Source organism: Entelurus aequoreus, linkage group LG18 (genome assembly GCF_033978785.1).
Source record: "Entelurus aequoreus isolate RoL-2023_Sb linkage group LG18, RoL_Eaeq_v1.1, whole genome shotgun sequence".
Taxonomy (NCBI): Eukaryota; Metazoa; Chordata; class Actinopteri; order Syngnathiformes; family Syngnathidae; genus Entelurus; species Entelurus aequoreus.
In genome coordinates, this window is record NC_084748.1 from 15,246,631 (window position 1) to 15,266,630 (window position 20,000).

General features: G+C 40.9%; 1 long non-coding RNA gene across 1 annotated transcript in view; it reads right to left on the minus strand.

Moving 5' to 3' along the window:
* Positions 1 to 5,553: 5,553 nt before the first annotated feature.
* The window catches only part of LOC133633844 (uncharacterized), a 42,572-nt gene continuing 28,125 nt past the window's right edge, over positions 5,554 to 20,000 (minus strand). The window contains exons 2-3 of the long non-coding RNA XR_009821840.1: positions 6,147 to 6,273; positions 5,554 to 6,055 (exon numbers count right to left, since the gene is read on the minus strand). This is a non-coding gene — a long non-coding RNA (uncharacterized LOC133633844). The remainder of the gene's footprint in view (positions 6,056 to 6,146; positions 6,274 to 20,000) is intronic.

Genomic DNA, 20,000 nt, shown 5'->3' on the forward strand with positions numbered 1-20,000 from the left:
ATATATATGTACATATATATATACATACATATATATATATATATATATATATATACATATATATATATACATATATATATATATATATATATATATACAGTACATATTGTATATATATATATACAAATGTTTGTATATACAGTATATATATATATACACAAAGATTTATATTGTTGAATGTCAAATTTTTTTTAATAAAAAAAATACAATAAAATAAATATTTATATATATATATATATATATATATATATGTATATATATATATATATATATATATATATATATATTTATATAAATAATATTTATTTTATAAATAAATTATATATATATATACATATATAATTTATTTATAAAATAAATATTGTTTATATATATATATATATAAAATTTATTTTATTGTATTTTTTTTATTTAAAAAAAATTTGACATTCAACAATTAATATCTTTGTATTTTCATTATTTGTAAGAGTTTTCTTTTTTGTTTTATGGCCTTTAAGTTAATAATAACTGGGAAAATGCAAAATATGCAATCTAATAAGTGGTATAGTTGAAGTTGTGTGATTACTACCTTAAATGAGAAGGTGTGTCCAAAGTTTCGGCCTGTACTGTAAGTAGACACACGCATACACACACTCCTACTACTACTACTACGAGGAAATAATGAACAACAAATCACTAACCATGTTCATTCGTCCTCCCAGACACACAACACTCGCAAACCACACCTGCTCAGTGGCCTTGTGGTTAGAGTGTCCGCCCCGAGACTGGAAGGTTGTGAGCTCAAACCCCGGCCGAGTCATACCAAAGACTATAAAAATGGGGCCCGTTGCCTGCCTAATTGGCACTCAGCATCAAGGGTTGGAATTGGGTGTTAAATCACAAAAATGATTCCCGAGCGAGGCTGCTCACTGCTCCCCTCACCTCCCAGGGGGTGAACATGGTCAAATGCAGAAGATAATTTCACCACACTTAGTGTGTGTGTAACAATCGTTGGGACTTTAACTGTCACGCCCCCGGCGCATTCCAATGCACACTCATCGTTGCGCTCTGATGAGCGCACCACTTTCAAGCGCGTGTCAGTCCGGCGACTGCAATCAATCACCAGCAATCAGCGCACCCGCAGCTGAACAGACGACCGCCTTCATAAGCCTGCACAACCTGCTATCCTGCGCCAGAACGTAGCTACCTGTCCTGTACAGTAAGCCAAACCCGTCAAGCTCTATGCATACTCTCTCTCTGTGTTTCTCCCGCTCCGTGTTGATTTGTCTCGTGTTTTCTTGTCGATCCAGCAGCCTACCCTCGTTCCCGCGTTACGAAGTGTGCGTCTCGTCTCCCCCACGTTCCCTCTGCTACCCTGACTGCCTCTTGGATCTCGACCTCCCGCCTGGACACGGACCTTCTTACGCCTCGCAATAGCCCCCGACTTCCTGTTTGTCTCACGGACCATCGAGCCTGTTTTTCCCCCATCGGACTTCCGCCTCTCTCACTCAACACTCACCGTAACACTCAGCAGTTAATTCCAACACATACACTACCGTTCAAAAGTTTGGGGTCACCCAAACAATTTTGTGGAATAGCCTTCATTTCTAAGAACAAGAATAGACTGTCGAGTTTCAGATGAAAGTTCTCTTTTTCGGGCCATTTTGAGCGTTTAATTGACCCCACAAATGTGATGCTCCAGAAACTCAATCTGCTCAAAGGAAGGTCAGTTTTGCAGTTTCTGTAACGAGCTAAACTGTTTTCAGATGTGTGAACATGATTGCACAAGGGTTTTCTAATCATCAATTAGCCTTCTGAGCCAATGAGCAAACACATTGTACCATTAGAACACTGGAGTGATAGTTTTTCAGATGTGTGAACATGATTGCACAAGGGTTTTCTAATCATCAATTAGCCTTCTGAGCCAATGAGCAAACACATTGTACCATTAGAACACTGGAGTGATAGTTGCTGGAAATGGGCCTCTATACACCTATATAGATATTGCACCAAAAACCAGACATTTGCAGCTAGAATATTCATTTACCACATTAGCAATGTATAGAGTGTACTTCTTTAAAGTTAAGACTAGTTTAAAGTTATCTTCATTGAAAAGTACAGTGCTTTTCCTTCAAAAATAAGGACATTTCAATGTGACCCCAAACTTTTGAACGGCAGTGTAGTCACACACCATACACCTTTGGATTTAGCCACACTTCATTCCTGATTGTTATTATATATTGTGCATATATAATAATTAAATATAGAGCTTTAACTACCCCCCTGTTGTCTGTGCCGTCGCCTCCTCCTGTACACACAACATTAACTTTAACTTTAACTTTAACTCAAACTCCATCTTCTCCTACGGGAACAACAAAAGCCTGCTTCTAATGAATCGTGTGAGTCCACGCAGGCTCCAAGCCCTGGAAGAAGACTTGAGACCATCATACTCCAATGGGGAGGTGGGGAGAAGGGTGTCCGATGCCGCCTCCAGGACCAAGGTCCCCGGCACATTCCTGCAGGCAAGCTATTTGTCTTTGATGAACCGAGGTCGGAAGTCCTGCAGTGGGGACACGCTCCCAAAATACCGTGTCACCCTGGCATGAGGCGCACTCTGTTTTTAGACACACCGAGATTCTGGCGACCGGGAGGCGACATCAAGGACTCTGTCAGCACCTGTGCCAGAAGGCAAGGCCTCTCATCGCCCTCCAGCCGGTCTCCTTCACCCTCTGCCTATAGAAATTCTACACACAGGTTTTCATTTATGAGCCAAAAGAGCATCATTTACATGTTGTCCCGATACCCATATTTTAGTACCAAAATGTATTTCGATACTTTTCGGTACATTTCTAAATAAAGGGGACCACAAAAAAATCGCATTATTGGTTTTATTTTAACAAAAAATCTTAGGGTACAATTAAACATATGTTTCTTATTGCACGTTTGTCCTTAAGTAAGTAAACAAACAAAGGCTCCTAATTTAGCTGCTGACATATGCTAAGAAATCACATATCGTGTCATTTTCCATTTTATTTGGTCAAAATGATAAAGGACAAGCTGTAAAAAATGATTATTAATTACTGTTAATATCTGCTTACTTTCTCTTTTAACATGTTCCATCTACACTTCTGTTAAAATTTAATAATCACTTATTCTTCTGTTGTTTGGATGCTTTACATTAATTTTGGATGATACCACAAATGTAGGTATCGATACCGATACCAAGTCGTTGCAGGATCATACATTGGTCATATTCAAAGTCCTCATGTGTCCAGGGACATATTTCCTGAGTTTATAAACATAGTATACAAAAATGTTTTATGACGATAGAAAATATTGATGTAATCATAGTAGTATCGACTAGATCAGGGGTCGGCAACCCAAAATGTTGAAAGAGCCATATTGGACCCAAAAAACAAAAACAAATCTGTCTGGAGCCGCAAAAAATTAAAAGCCATATTACATGTGTCATGAGATGTAAATTGAATTAAGAGGACTTAAAGGAAACTAAATGAGCTCAAATATAGCTACAAATTAGGCATAATGATGCAATATGTACATATAGCTAGCCTAAATAGCATGTTAGCATCGACTAGCTTGCAGTCATGCAGTGACCAAATATGTCTGATTAGCACTTCACACAAGTCAATAACATCAACAAAACTCACCTTTGTGCACTCATGTACAACGTTAAAAGTGTGGGGGACAAAATGAGACAGAAAAATAAGTGGCATAAAACACGTCCTAGAAAGTCGGAGAAAGTTATGCATGTAAACACACTATACGGTGAGTTCAAGGACCGCCAAAATAAGTAGGACAAAACGGCGCTCGCCAAATACTTGAATCAGTGAAGCATATTTAATATAAACAGTGATTTATAACAATTACGGAGGTTTGTGTCATGTTTGTCCTCCTACAGAAACCATACTAAAATAAAAAAATGTTTTTTTTTTCCCCTCATCTTTTTCCATTCTTCATACATTTTTGAAAAATCTCCAGAGAGCCACTAGGGCGGCGCTAAAGAGCCGCATGCGGCTCTAGAGCCTGACCTATACCCGATAGAACGCCTTTAGGATGAATTAGAACTGAGACTGAGAGCCAGGCCTTCTCGACCAACATCAGTGTGTGATGCGTTTTTGGAAGAATGGTGGAAAATTCCTATTATCACACTCCGCAACCTTGTGGACAGCCTTCCCAGAAGAGTTGAAGCTGTAATAGCTGCAAAAGGTGGACCCACATCATATTGAACCCTATAGGTTAGGAATGGGATGGCACTTCAAGTTCATATGTGAGTCAAAGCAGGTGGCCCAATACTTTTGGCAAAATAGTGTACGTGCCTGTACTTGGTATCATTACAGTGGATGTCAGGTGTAGATCCACCCATGGCATTTGTTTATGTTGAGGGTGCTGGCTTGCAGTAAGCGGTTAGCTATCGTATCCTCCTACGGTGTGCAGTGAAGCATGTTTAGCTATTCCTCGTCCTGCAGTGATAATGCTACTTGTAAGAAACGTACTTTATTTGTCGCCATGGAGGCAAGGGTTAGTCATTTAGAAGTAGCTAAAACACTGCCGACTGCGAATGGACGTTCGCCGAAGCACGTTCCTGAGGGCGTTTCAGTGTTATAACTTCACCTTTATCGTTAGTTTTTGGACCAAAAATGCGTCCGTTCTCCCTTTTCTGTCTATACACTGTGTCTGCTTGTAAGTACTCTGTGGTTGTGCGCTGCCGAACATGCTCCTCTGCTCGTAAAACCAGCAATTTCATGATGTGACGACGAAGCGCCGTCATGCCCGGGAACCGGTACTTTTCAGACAGAGTATAGTACCGTTTTTGATTCATTAGTACCACGATGTTATGGTACGACTAGGGGAGGTGACGGCAACAGACACCAGGGGAACGATGTAGCTCTAAGATTTATTATATTTATAGACCATATATATATATAATAATCAAAAAATACTATATATACTAACTAAGGCAGGGGTGTCAAACGTAAGGCCGTGGGCCGGATTAGGCCCGCGAACAGTTTTTATCCGGCCCGCGGGATGAGTTTGCTAAGTATAAAAATGAGCCGAAATTTTTTAAGAAAATAAACTGCAGTTCTAAATGTGTCCACTAGATGTCCCAATAGCAATTATTTGTATCTTTGTAGTGCACCAGTCGAGGAAAATGAGCAAACTACATAAATAACATCCTGTAATTTGATTTTTATATTTTTTTTTTTATCTTGATTGATTGAAAATTAACACCAATGAGTGGATTGATGTACATTATTACATACTTTATTCAGAAAGTATAAATAAGGACAAATAAAGGTAGAATACTATCAACCACGACATGTAAGTATAAAAAACCCCAACATTATGATTTGTGCATTTTCAGAATGTGTTTGTTCTATTTTTAAACAAAGAAAACAATCTGAAGTTGTCTCAGTGGCCTAGTGGTTAGAGTGTCCGCCCTGAGAGCGGTAGGTTGTGAGTTCAAACCCTGGCCGAGTCATACCAAAGACTATAAAAATGGGACCAATTACCTCCCTGCTTGACACTCGGCATCAAGGGTTGGAATTGGGGGTTAAATCACCAAAAATGATTCCCGGGCGCGGCCACCGCTGCTGCTCACTGCTCCCCTCACCTCCCAGGGGGTGAACAAGGGGATGGGTCAAATGCAGAGGACAAATTTCACCACACCTAGTGTGTGTGTGACAATCATTGGTACTTTAACTTAACTTAACTTTAATATTAAGTTATTGTGCCGTGATTTTACCAGTCCGGCCCACTTGGAAGTAGATTTTTCTCCATGTGGCCCCTGATCTAAAATGAGTTTGACACCCCTGAACTAAGGAAATGGAGTGTGTCAAAACCCAAGAGTGTGTGTGTGTGAGGCTATGTGTGTAGTTAGATGAAGTGTGTGTTTACAAAGTGTTGAACGAGAGACGAGGAAGTCCAGGGGAGAGAGAAATCTACAGGTCCGAGTCCAAAGCGGGGGAAGTCAAGGATCGAGGGAGGCAGTCAGAGTCCAGAGGGAGATCCGGGGAAAAGTGAGACGCACAGCTCACTTTCCAGGCGACGGAGGGTACTGCGGGGACGACACAAGAAAACGCACACTGAAAACACGGCGGGGCAAAACACAGAGAGAGCAGGATTGCATCAAGCAGGACGTGGCTTACTGTACGCCAACAGAAGGTTATATTCCGGCCCGGCATGGCAGGTTGTGCGAGCTTATGAAGGCAGCTCGTTCATCCCAGGCAGGTGCGCTGATTGCAGATCTCCTGCAGCCGTGCGGAGGTGCGCCCACTGCGGAGAGGAAACGCCCGTGGGCACAGATGGATGAGCGGCGGTGGCAGGAGTCTGAGCCGTAACACACGATACTATACCAGTACCGGTATACCGTACAACCCTACCCCAGACTGAACCGGGCTCTCTGCTAATCATAAAATGAGGCACAGAGAACCATACCCAGACATGGTCCCTCTTCTCGGTTCTTTTCTTCACTCGCTTTGTCCCAACGCTTGTCTTCTAGGCTGCACTTCCGCCACTTTCCCAATCCTGCCGCAGCACAAGGCGGCGTGTGATTAACTCGGCGTGTGTGTGTACCATAAATTCTCCAGACAGATGAGCCTTTTTCAATGGACTCTGCACTGACAAAAAGCGGCTTTTATCTGCACACTGCTAGAAAAGATTTAGCAGGTAAAAATCATGGCCTGGATGATTTGTTTTTTCTCCCCCTTTTTTTTTTTCTTTCCCCCTTTTATTCCGGCGCCTGTGTGTACTCCGCCGCTGCTGCATTGGCGCTATTGAAGGTTTGTCCTAAGTCGTAAAAAGTGTGTCACACAGGCAGATGAGTTACGAGCGCGGAGAGGAGCTACGGGGGCTTCTGTAGGACTTTTTGAGGACCGTGATATATGTTGCGTCTCACTCCGCATACTGCGGAGTACAAACACACTCTGAGCACGTTCCTTTATCCCGAGGACAAGATCACAGAATGCAAATGGTAAACACACAACTAAAGTATGTGACATGCAGGATAATCGTGTGACACACATATGGTTTTCTACACCAAAATTCATCTATTTATTCTTCTACCACTTCTTCTTCTGGCGCGCTCTACCTTCCACATTTTTCACCCGATTCAGACCGTTCCAACTTCAAACTGTTCAGCCTATTCGGGAATGGCGGGCATTACCATGACAAATTCCAAAGATTCCCAGATTTCCCAGAACTCCAGGTTTTCCGGGACATTTTTCCCATTCAAAATGAATTGGCCATTTTTCAAACTTTCACCATTTCCACATTTTTCAACCTATTCAAACCATTCCACCTTCAACACATTTCACCGTTCTGGGAATTTAAACTACTTTTTTTCCAAGTTCAAAAAAATTCCAGGATTTTCCAGAATTCCTGGTTTTCCAAAGCCCTATTCCCACCCTTTTTTTTTGGCGACTACTCATTCCACTTTTTTCAACGCATTTCAACTTCAAACTGTTCGGCCTATTCGGAAAGTGCGGGATTTCCCATGATATATTCCAAAAATTCCCAGATTTCCCAGAATTCCAAGTTTTCAGGCACATTTTTCCCATTCAAAATTAATTGGCCATTTTTCAAATCCACCATTTCCATATTTTTTAACCGATTCAAACCAGTCTCCATTTCATCATCCTGGATATTCAAACTTCTCTTTTTCCAAGATCAAAAAAATTCCAGTATTTTCCAGAATTCCTGGTTTTCCAAAGCCCTATTCCCACCCTTTTTTCTGGCGACTACTCATTCCACATTTTTTCAACGCGTTTCAACTTCAAACTGTTCATCCTATTCAGAAAATGCGGGATTTCCCATGATATATTCCAAAAATTCCCAGATTTCCCAGAATTCCAAGTTTTCCGGGACATTTTTCCCAATCAAAATTAATTGGGCATTTTTCAAATCCACCATTTCCACATTTTTCAACCGATTCAAACCAGTCTTCATTTCATCATCCTGGATATTTAAACTTCTCTTTTTCCAAGTTCAAAAAAATTCCAGGACTTTCCACAATTCCTGGTTTTCCAAAGCCCTATTTCCACCCTTTTTTTCTGGCGACTACCCCTTCCACATTTTTTCAACGCGTTTCAACTTCAAACTGTTCAGCCTATTCAGAAAGTGCGGGATTTCCCATGATATATTCCAAAAATTCCCAGATTTCCCAGAATTCCAGATTTTCCGGTACATTTTTCCCATTCAAAATTAATTGCCCATTTTTCAAATCCACCATTTCCACATTTTTCAACCGATTCAAACCAGTCTTCATTTCATCATCCTGGATATTCAAACTTCTCTTTTTCCAAGTTCAAAAAAATTCCAGGATTTTCCAGAATTCCTGGTTTTCCAAAGCCTTATTTCCACCCTTTTTTCTGGCGACTACTCCTTCCACATTTTTTCAACGCGTTTCAACTTCAAACTGTTCATCCTATTCCGAAAGTGCGGGATTTCCCATGATATATTCCAAAAATTCCCAGATTTCCCAGAATTCCAGGTTTTCCGGTACATTTTTCCCATTCAAAATTAATTGGGCATTTTTCAAATCCACCATTTCCATATTTTTCAACCGATTCAAACCAGTCTTCATTTCATCATCCTGGATATTCAAACTTCTTTTTTTCCAAGTTAAAAAAAATTCCAGGATTTTCCAGAATTCCTGGTTTTCCAAAGCCCTATTTCCACCCTTTTTTTCTGGCGACTACTCCTTCCACATTTTTTCAACGCGTTTCAACTTCAAACTGTTCAGCCTATTCAGAAAGTGCGGGATTTCCCATGATATATTCCAAAAATTCCCAGATTTCCCAGAATTCCAGATTTTCTGGTACATTTTTCCCATTCAAAATTAATTGCCCATTTTTCAAATCCACCATTTCCACATTTTTCAACCGATTCAAACCAGTCTTCATTTCATCATCCTGGATATTCAAACTTCTCTTTTTCCAAGTTCAAAAAAATTCCAGGATTTTCCAGAATTCCTGGTTTTCCAAAGCCCTATTTCCACCCTTTTTTCTGGCGACTACTCCTTCCACATTATTTCAACGCGTTTCAACTTCAAACTGTTCATCCTATTCCGAAAGTGCGGGATTTCCCATGATATATTCCAAAAATTCCCAGATTTCCCAGAATTCCAGGTTTTCCGGTACATTTTTCCCATTCAAAATTAATTGCCCATTTTTCAAATCCACCATTTCCACATTTTTCAACCGATTCAAACCAGTCTTCATTTCATCATCCTGGATATTCAAACTTCTCTTTTACCAAGTTCAAAAAAATTCCAGGATTTTCCAGAATTCCTGGTTTTCCAAAGCCTTATTTCCACCCTTTTTTCTGGCGACTACTCCTTCCACATTTTTTCAACGCGTTTCAACTTCAAACTGTTCATCCTATTCCGAAAGTGCAGGATTTCCCATGATATATTCCAAAAATTCCCAGATTTCCCAGAATTCCAGGTTTTCCGGTACATTTTTCCCATTCAAAATTAATTGGGCATTTTTCAAATCCACCATTTCCATATTTTTCCAACCGATTCAAACCAGTCTTCATTTCATCATCCTGGATATTCAAACTTCTTTTTTTCCAAGTTAAAAAAAATTCCAGGATTTTCCAGAATTCCTGGTTTTCCAAAGCCCTATTTCCACCCTTTTTTCTGGCGACTACTCATTCCCCATTTTTTCAACGCGTTTCAACTTCAAACTGTTCATCCTATTCAGAAAGTGCGGGATTTCCCATGATATATTCCAAAAATTCCCAGATTTCCCAGAATTCCAGGTTTTCCGGTACATTTTTCCCATTCAAAATTAATTGGGCATTTTTCAAATCCACCATTTCCATATTTTTCAACCGATTCAAACCAGTCTTTATTTCATCATCCTGGATATTCAAACTTCTTTTTTTCCAAGTTCAAAAAAAATCCAGGATTTTCCAGAATTCCTGGTTTTCCAAAGCCCTATTTCCACCCTTTTTTCTGGCGACTACTCATTCCACATTTTTTCAACGCGTTTCAACTTCAAACTGTTCATCCTATTCAGAAAGTGCGGGATTTCCCATGATATATTCCAAAAATTCCCAGATTTCCCGGAATTCCAGGTTTTCCGGTACATTTTTCCCATTCAAAATTAATTGGTCATTTTTCAAATCCACCATTTCCACATTTTTCAACCGATTCAAACCAGTCTTCATTTCATCATCCTGGATATTCAAACTTCTTTTTTTCCAAGTTAAAAAAAATTCCAGGATTTTCCAGAATTCCTGGTTTTCCAAAGCCCTATTTCCACCCTTTTTTCTGGCGACTACTCATTCCACATTTTTCAACCCATTTCAACTTCAAACTGTTCAGCCTATTCGGAAATTGCGGGATTTCCCATGATATATTTCAAAAATTCCCAGATTTCCCAGAATTCCAAGTTTTCCGGGACATTTTTCCCATTCAAAATTAATTGGGCATTTTTCAAATCCACCATTTCTACATTTTTCAACCGATTCAAACCAGTCTTCATTTCATCATCCTGGAAATTCAAACTACTCTTTGTCCAAGTTCAAAAAAATTCCAGAATTTACTTTTTTCTGGCGACTACTCCTTCCACATTTTTCAACGCATTTCAACCGTTCCACGGTCAAAAATTTCTTAATTAGGACAAAAAACAAAGTTGTTTTTTGAACTGGAAAAATTGCCGGTTTTCCCGAAATTCTAGGAATTCCATAATACCATTTCTCAATTCAACATTTCTTTTGTTGTTCCTGAATGTCAATGTAAGACGTTATTGTCAGAATAATTGTACATAAGTTATCACAAAACTTTGTGTTTCAATGAGTTCCCGGCGAGCAGACAGAAGCTGTCTTTGATCTTACCAATCAAAAGGCTTGTAAAACTCCACTGTATAGGATGGGAAGCGACGACAAAGTGTCGGTTTCTTTGATCTATTGTAATCCACAGGAAGATTTTGTTTACAAAGCGGAGAGGAAGCAGGACCTGACCCTCCTCCAGGCACCTTTTCTTTGAACTGTTTTGTAACCAAAGGCGACAGCTGTTTACGACCCCCTTTCCTTTAGACACAGCTGTTGCCATGTAATCAGGGAAAGTCCAAATAAAAGAGGATGCGTGCAACCTTTCGTCAGAGCGTGTTGGAAGACTGTTCAAGAGTACTGCCCAGACGTCTCTCCTCAGTGAGCTAAATTGAATTCTGTCTCTGTTTAATTCCTTGCTTCTTGTCTGTTTAATAGATGTCATCAATGTTTGAACCTGGTATCTTCGAACCAATGGGAACACTTATTTGGTATATGTATTTGTGCAATGACAGATTTGTAGACTGACCAATGAAAAGGGAGCGACGAAACAAACCAATCACTGGTACTCCGTGTAATGACTAACATGTCATCTCACCAACATCTGCGTGAAGAGTGGGAGTCACGACATCCACTAATCACCGGTGCTGTGTGGAATGACGGACATGTAGACCGGCCAATGAGGAGTGACCAACTTCTATCTGGTGCTCCATATCAAGATTGCGGGAAGAATGTCAATCACAACATCAATCAAATACATATTGTCATGCAGCGCGACCGATGAAGAGGAAGTGACGTGACTAGCCAGTAATTACCACTTCCACGTATACGACCACATGAAGAATTTGAATCACATGGACGCTGCACACGATTGACTGGCCAATGACGTTTGAGTGACAGAAGCAACCAATCACTGGTGCTCCATGTGATGACCGACATGTCCGCATGAGGAATGTGAGTCAAGCGTGTGCCGCACACAATGACTGACATGTAGACCGACAAAGGACGGGTATGTGACGGAACCAACCAATCACTGGTGCTCCATGTCTTGATTGACATATTAGCCCTTGGGCCATTTTAAGATTGATTACTCCCACGATCCAAACAGGACCCACTCATAAAAGTGTCATCAGTCAGCAATAAATAATCCATCCATCTATCCATTTTCCACCACTTGTAAATATATCTATATACACTACCGTTCAAAAGTTTGGGGTCACATTGAAATGTCCTTATTTTTGAAGGAAAAGCACTGTACTTTTCAATGAAGATAACTTCAAACTAGTCTTAACTTTAAATAAATACACTCTATACATTGCTAATGTGGTGAATGACTATTCTAGCTGCAAATGTCTGGTTTTTGGTGCAATATCTACATAGGTGTATAGAGGCCCATTTCCAGCAACTATCACTCCAGTGTTCGAATGGTACAATGTGTTTGCTCATTGGCTCAGAAGGCTAATTGATGATTAGAAAACCCTTGTGCAATCATGTTCACACATCTGAAAACAGTTTAGCTCGTTACAGAAGCTACAAAACTGACCTTCCTTTGAGCACATTGAGTTTCTGGAGCATCACATTTGTGGGGTCAATTAAACGCTCAAAATGGCCAGAAAAAGAGAACTTATATATATATATATATATATATATATATATATATATATATATATATATATATATATATATATATATATATATATATATATATATCCCATTCCTAACCCATAGGGTTCAATATGATGTGGGTCCACCTTTTGCAGCTATTACAGCTTCAACTCTTCTGGGAAGGCTGTCCACAAGGTTGCGGAGTGTGTTTATAGGAATTGTCCACCATTCTTCCAAAAGCGTATTGGTGAGGTCACACACTGATGTTGGTCGAGAAGGCCTGGCTCTCAGTTTCCGTTCTAATTCATTCCGAAGGTGTTCTATCGGTGCTCAGGTCAGGACTCTGTGCAGGCCAGTCAAGTTCATCCACAGCAGACTCTGTCACCCATGTCTTTATGGACATTGTCATGTTGGAAGAGGAAGAGGCCCGCTCCAAACTGTTCCCATGAGGTTGGGAGCATGGAATTGCCCAAAATGTTTTGGTATCCTGGAGCATTCAAAGTTCCTTTGGGGAACTAAGGGGCCAAGCCCAACTCCTGAAAAACAACCCCATACCATAATTCCTCTTCCACCAAATTTCACACTCGGCACAATACAGTCCGAAATGTACCGTTCTCCTGGCAACCTCCAAACCCAGACTCGTCTATTCGATTGCCAAATGGAAAAGCATGATTCATCACTCCAGAGAACACTTGAAATCTTTGTATTTTCATTATTTTTAACGGTTTTCTTTTTTGTTTTATGGCCTTTAAGTTAATAATAACAACTGTTTTTTTACACTGGGAAAATGCTAAATATGCAATATTTCTTAAAATAAGTGGTGTAGTTGAAGTTGTATACTGCAGTGGTTCTCAACCTTTTTTCAGTGATGTACCCCCTGTGAATTTTGTTTTAATTGAAGTACCCCCTAATCAGAGCAGAGCATTTTTGTTTGAAAAAAATACAGCACTATGTCACCAGTTTCTGATTTATTAAATTATGTAACAGTGCAAAATATTGCTCATTTGTTGTGGTCTTTCTTGAACTATTTGGAAAAAAATATATAAAAATAACTAAAAACTTGTTGAAAAACAAACAAGTGATTCAATTATAAATAAAGATTCCTACACATAGAAGTAATCATCAACTTAAAGTGCCCTCTTTGGGTATTGTAATAGAGATCCATCTGGATTCATGAACTTAATTCTAATTTCTTCACAAAAAAATTAATCTTTAACATCAATATTTATGGAACATGTCCACAAAAAATCTAGCTGTCAACACTGAATATTGCATTGTTGCATTTCTTTTCACAGTTCTTTTTGACAGACTTTTTTTTTTAAATCTCACATACCCCTTGGCATACCTTCAAGTACCCCCAGGGGTACGCGTACCCCCATTTGAGAACCACTGGTATACTGTATGCATGTTCGAAATAAGTTTCAACCAACCAACTGACCAATATATATGCTGATGCTTGGTCACCATCTAATGGACACAATGTGTAATTCAGGCCTGTGACCACTTAGCATGCTAAGAATGAGACCAGGCACAGCCTTTACTTATATGGCCCAATGCAAACAACCTCCCCTAGTCATGGTGCAAAAAAAACAAACTAATCACACCAACACAAAATGCCAACAGACATGGTCCCACACACACACACACACACACACACACACACACACACACACACACACACACACACACACACATATTCTTGTATTTTTTACCTTCTTGAAGCCTACCTCTTTAGGACCACCCTAATTTTGACAGATTTCACCACCAGGGGTGCAAATGAGATCTGTATTTTTTGTTTTTCTGTAATGTGCTTAAGGCCGATGACAAACGAGTCACGGACCACAGATGGCCCCTGTGCCGCACTTCTGGCAACCCAGCTGTAGGAGCTAACTGTTAATGGCCACTATAGTCTTAGTACCGTAGTGTATTTGTTCAGCCAATGGTCACATATAGGAAGCGGGTTATCTTACATCAGCACCGGAAGTCATAAAATCCGCTGTTCACCTAGCGGGGTTTTTTGGGGATGAATAGGGAAGTCCTTCTTTAGCTTGTTGTATCATATATTTCTGCCTTTGCACCTGTACTTTTGTATGCACATTAAATCAACAAAAAATCCTGACCTTGGAGCAATGTTCACGGACTCTAGTATTTGGCTCTCTATTAGATGCAATGGTTTTGCGTATTGGGACCATGATTTCGGTCTTAACTTGTTCACCGGTGCAATGGACGTCGAGTGGATCTAGCATAATATTGTGAGAGTCTATAAATGTTCTCATTCATCCAGGTCATTGTCATCCGAGGGCATTCAATCGATCGCAACTGGTTTGTCTTGGAAGACGTTTGGCCTCTCATGCGAGTAGGCTTCATCAGTTCTATATGATCGGATCTGACCAATCTAAGTCTATGAGCACGAACTGATGAAGCCTACTCGGATGAGAGGCCAAAGGTCTTCCAAGACAAACCAAACAGTCCAGTTGCCATCGATTGAATGCCCCATAACAGATAAGATCTCTATTCAGCTTCATGTAAACCCAGCAAACCCTTTCACACTTCACAAAGCGAGCCGAGGAGACAGGAAGCCAGCATGTGCGCGCAACAGAAGCGGCGCGTGGGACGGCGCGTATCCACATGACGGCCCCGCAGAGCATCAACCGGTAGTCTCCTCAATAATGCAAAGAGTTTGCATGTCGGTGTCGCTCTTGTCTTTTGCCCACGCACCAGCTGAAGACCATAATTGAGCCCCGGGACGCCAACAAGCCTAGCGCACGAGGCGTACATGGCAGGGCGAGTATAAATGCTCCACTTAACCTCTGTTCAAACACTTGCACGTTTGTCTTCATTATGCTAAACCAGACGCACAGACGTGAGGAAGCGGACATCTACTGGCTGCTCGCCATAACTCCTTCACAATGAGGCGAGAACCAGATGGGCCATCCTTGCAAAGCCTCGACAGGCACGTTGTCCGAGTCATGTTGCGTTTTAGCATCAACGTGTCATCTACAGCAGGGGCGACCATGGTGGTTGGGGTGCATAAAACTACTGTACTTGTTTGTACTACATTCCATTTTACTGTTTCAAATCTTTGTTTGAAAAAGCTCCAAATGTCCTTCGAATTTGCCCGACAAATGTGTCTTTTTCTCCCATGATCAACAAGTGTGCGTCCGTGTATAGTTCCTTTGTTTTTACCATGAATTGATTTACGTGGACCCCGTCTTAAAGGCCTACTGAAACTCACTACTACCGACCACGCAGTCTGATAGTTTATATATCAATGATGAAATTGTAACATTGCAACACATGCCAATACGGCCGGGTTAACTTATAAAGTGCAATTTTAAATTTCCCGGGAAATATCCGGCTGAAAACGTGTCGTATGATGACGTTTGCGCGTGACGTCACGGATTGAACGGAAGTATTGGGACACAATGGTGTCCCAATACAAACAGCGTCTGTTTTCATCGAAAAATTCCACAGTATTCTGGACATCTGTGTTGGTGAATCTTTTGCAATTTGTTTAATGAACAATGAAGACTGCAAAGAAGAAAGCTGTAGGTGGGATCGGTGTATTAACGGCTGGCTACAGCAACACAACCAGGAGGACTTTGAGTTGGATAGCAGACGCGCTATCCGGCGCTAGCCGCCGACCGCACGGATGATCGGGTGAAGTCCTTCGTCGCGCCGTCGAACGCTGGAACGCAGGTGAGCACGGGTCGTGATGAGCAGATGAGGGCTGGCGTAGGTGGAGAGATAATGTTTTTAGTATAGCTCTGTTCGAGGTCCCGTAGCTAAGTTAGCTTCTATGGCGTCGTTAGCAACAGCATTGCTAGGCTTCGCCAGGCTGGACAGCATTAACCGTGTGGTTACAGGTCCAGGGTTTGGTTCGGTGTCTCCTGATAGTAGAAGTAATAGTAGTATTGTTGATCTTCTGTCTATCCTTCCAGTCAGGGGCATGTTTCTTCTGTTTCTATCCGGAGTTAAGCACGATGCTATCACGTTAGCTCCGAAGCTAAAGTGCTTCACCGATGTATTGTCGTGGAGATAAAAGTCACTGTGAATGTCCATTTCGGGTTCTCGACTCTCATTTTCAAGAGGATATAGTATTCGAGGTGGTTTAAAATACAAATCCGTGATCCACAATAGAAAAAGGAGAAAGTGTGGAATCCAATGAGCCCTTGTACCTAAGTTACAGTCAGAGCGAAAAAAGATACACCCTGGCGTCCTGCACTGCACTCTAATCCTTCACTCTCACTTTCCTCATACACAAATCTTTAATCCTCGATCAAATTAATGGGGTAATCGTCGCTTTCTCGGTCCGAATCGCTCTCGCTGCTGGTGTAAACGATGTGCAGATGTGAGGAGCTCTTCAACCTGTGACGTCACGCTACTTCCGGTACAGGCAAGGCTTTTTTTTATCAGCGACCAAAAGTTGCGAACTTTATCGTTGATGTACTCTACTAAATCCTCTTAGCAAAAAAATGGCAATATCGCGAAATGATCAAGTATGACACATAGAATGGACCTGCTATCCCCGTTTAAATAAGAAAATTTCATTTCAGTAGGCCTTTAAACAAGTTGAAAAACGTATTCGGTTGTTACAATTTAGTGGTCAATTGTACGGAATATGTACTGTACTGTGCAATCTACTAATAAAAGTCTCAATCAATCAATCAATATGGATTGTCTGCGTGTTTTTAAAGTACATGTCCCACTACAACAAGCATTCACAAGCATAAAAAACCCCCACCATTAACTAATTATTAGGAATAACAGCTTTAGTACGCTTGTCAACACGTGACACATATCCATGACAACCATCTCCCATGATCAGTCGGCTCTAACCGCAGGAAAATCGGAGGGCGGCGGCGGTAGCTCAGCAGGCACAAGACATTAAAACAACGTTGACAACTCGTTAAATTCAGTCCTGACGTTCAGCAACTCAAACGTAGCATTGAAACAACATGCTTTTTGATGACATTTAATCAATGCTGGGTTCTGACGTTGATTTGACCATTGAATTTTGGTCATTTTTCAAACAATATTCTACAACACAAATACAACGTTAAAGGCCTACTGAAACCCACTACTACCGACCACGCAGTCTGATACTTTATATATCAATGATGAAATCTTAACATTGCAACACATGCCAATACGGCCGGGATAACTTATAAAGTGACATTTAAAATTTCCCGGGAAATATCCGGCTGAAACGTCGCGGTATGATGACGTATGCGCGTGGCGAAGTCAGAGTAACGGAAGTTATGGTACCCCGTAGAATCCTATACAAAAAGCTCTGTTTTCATTTCATAATTCCACAGTATTCTGGACATCTTTTGCAATTTGTTTAATGAACAATGAAGGCTGCAAAGAAGACAGTTGTAGGTGGGATCGGTGTATTAGCAGCGGACTACAGCAACACACCAGGAGGACTTTGTTGGAGAGCAGACGCGCTAGCCGCCGACCTCACCTTGACTTCCTACGTCTCCGGGCCGCCAAACGCATCGGGTGAAGTCCTTCGTCCTTCTGCCGATCGCTGGAACGCAGGTGAGCACGGGTGTTGATGAGCAGATGAGGGCTGGCTGGCGTAGGTGGAGAGCTAATGTTTTTAGCATAGCTCTGTGCGGTCCGGTTGCTAAGTTAGCTTCAATGGCGTCGTTAGCACAGCATTGTTAACCTTCGCCAGGCTGGAAAGCATTAACTGTGTATTTACATGTCCACGGTTTAATAGTATTGTTGATTTTCTATCTATCCTTCCAGTCAGTGGTTTATTTTTTTTGTTTCTATATGCAGTTTAAGCACGATGCTATCACGTTAGCTCGTAGCTAAAGCATTTCGCCGATGTATTGTCGTGGAGATAAAAGGCACTGAATGTCCATTTCGCGTTCTCGACTCTCATTTTCAAGAGGATATAGTATCCGAGGTGGTTTAAAATACAAATCCGTGATCCACAATATAAAAAGGAGAGTGTGGAATCCAATGAGCCAGCTTGTACCTAAGTTACGGTCAGAGCGAAAAAAGATATGTCCATCACTGCCGTCCATCACTGCCTCTCAAGTCCTTCACTGTAACGTTCCTCATCTACGAATCTTTCATCCTCGCTCAAATTAATGGGGTAATCGTCACTTTCTCGGTCCGAATCTCTCTCGCTCCATTGTAAACAACGGGGAATTGTGAGGAATACTAGCTCCTGTGACGTCACGCTACTTCCGGTACAGGCAAGGCTTTTTTTTTATCAGCGAGCAAAAGTTGCGAACTTTATCGTCGATTTTCTCTACTAAATCCTTTCAGCAAAAATATGGCAATATCGCGAAATGATCAAATATGACACATAGAATGGATCTGCTATTCCCGTTTAAATAAAAAAAAATCATTTCAGTAGGCCTTTAAAACAACAAGCTTTTTGACGACGTTTATTCAATGTCAGGTTGTGACATTTTTTGGTCATTTTTCAACCAAAAATTCTACAACACAAACACAACACTGAAACGACATGCCTTTTAACGACGTTTATTCAACGTCATGTTGTGACGTCGATTTGACCGTTGAATCTCGGTCACAATCAGGGCAAGTTTGTGTGAACAAAGTTAAAGCTCTCAATAAGTTTGCTGCGAGATCGTTATCGCCTAAGCTCGCACTGAGGTGCAGAGGTTGCGGGAAGAGGGGGATGACAGTTTTTGCAGACTTGTGGAAGAGTAAGATAAGTAAGAGAAAAGAATAAATTGATGGCAAATTAGGGGCGAAAAAATGGGGACTTTTTTTTTTTTGGGTCTGCTCCTTTGTTTAAAGGGACCTTGTGGGAGGACAAGCGGCTTTAGCGGGATGAAAGGAAGCGGGAATATGAGCAGTGAGGACAAAGAGGAGGACGTCTCCCCCTCAGAGGTGACGCTCATTGACTCCATTTCCCATTAGAACTAATAGACTCCCCCTATTATACCCGCACTATATTTATCATGATCAGAAGGCTTTCTGAAGACTCTCCACACGTCTTCCTCTTCCCAATGAGACCTCCCGGCGAACACATGAGGACGGTGGCAGCATCCAAAAAATGTCTGAGTGACTTGGCGCGAAGGAAGCACTTCATTATGTACACACGCAGAGGGAGGGGACTTCAGGCTTAGCATATGGACGCTGTGGCTGCCTTCGCCAAAATCAACATATTGCGTATTTAGCTGGAAGGAACTGTACAATGTTTGCAGTGTGGGGAAAAAAAAGACACGTTTAATAAACAGGTTTTTAGAGGAAGTAACAACAAATAAGTACACACAGTCACCGAGGTATTTTTGACCTTTGGGGCAGTTATGGTCGTGCCCTGTGAAATCTGCCTAGCAACAAACCAAAGCAATACTGTTGCCCTGTGTTCTTATTTCTTAATCGTAATATTAAAACTTTATCACCTTAAATGTACAACTTTATGCAACTTATATGATAAATATTATTAAAATACAATAATGTTGCCTTAATAATATGACTTTTGTCTCGTAAGATTTTGACTTTGTTCCGTTATGATCATAACTTCTTTCATGTTATGCAACTTTAATCTTGTAAATGTATGCCTTTAACTAACAACATTACAAATGTATTCTCACATTTTTTCTCATAAAATTATTACTTTGGTCTCA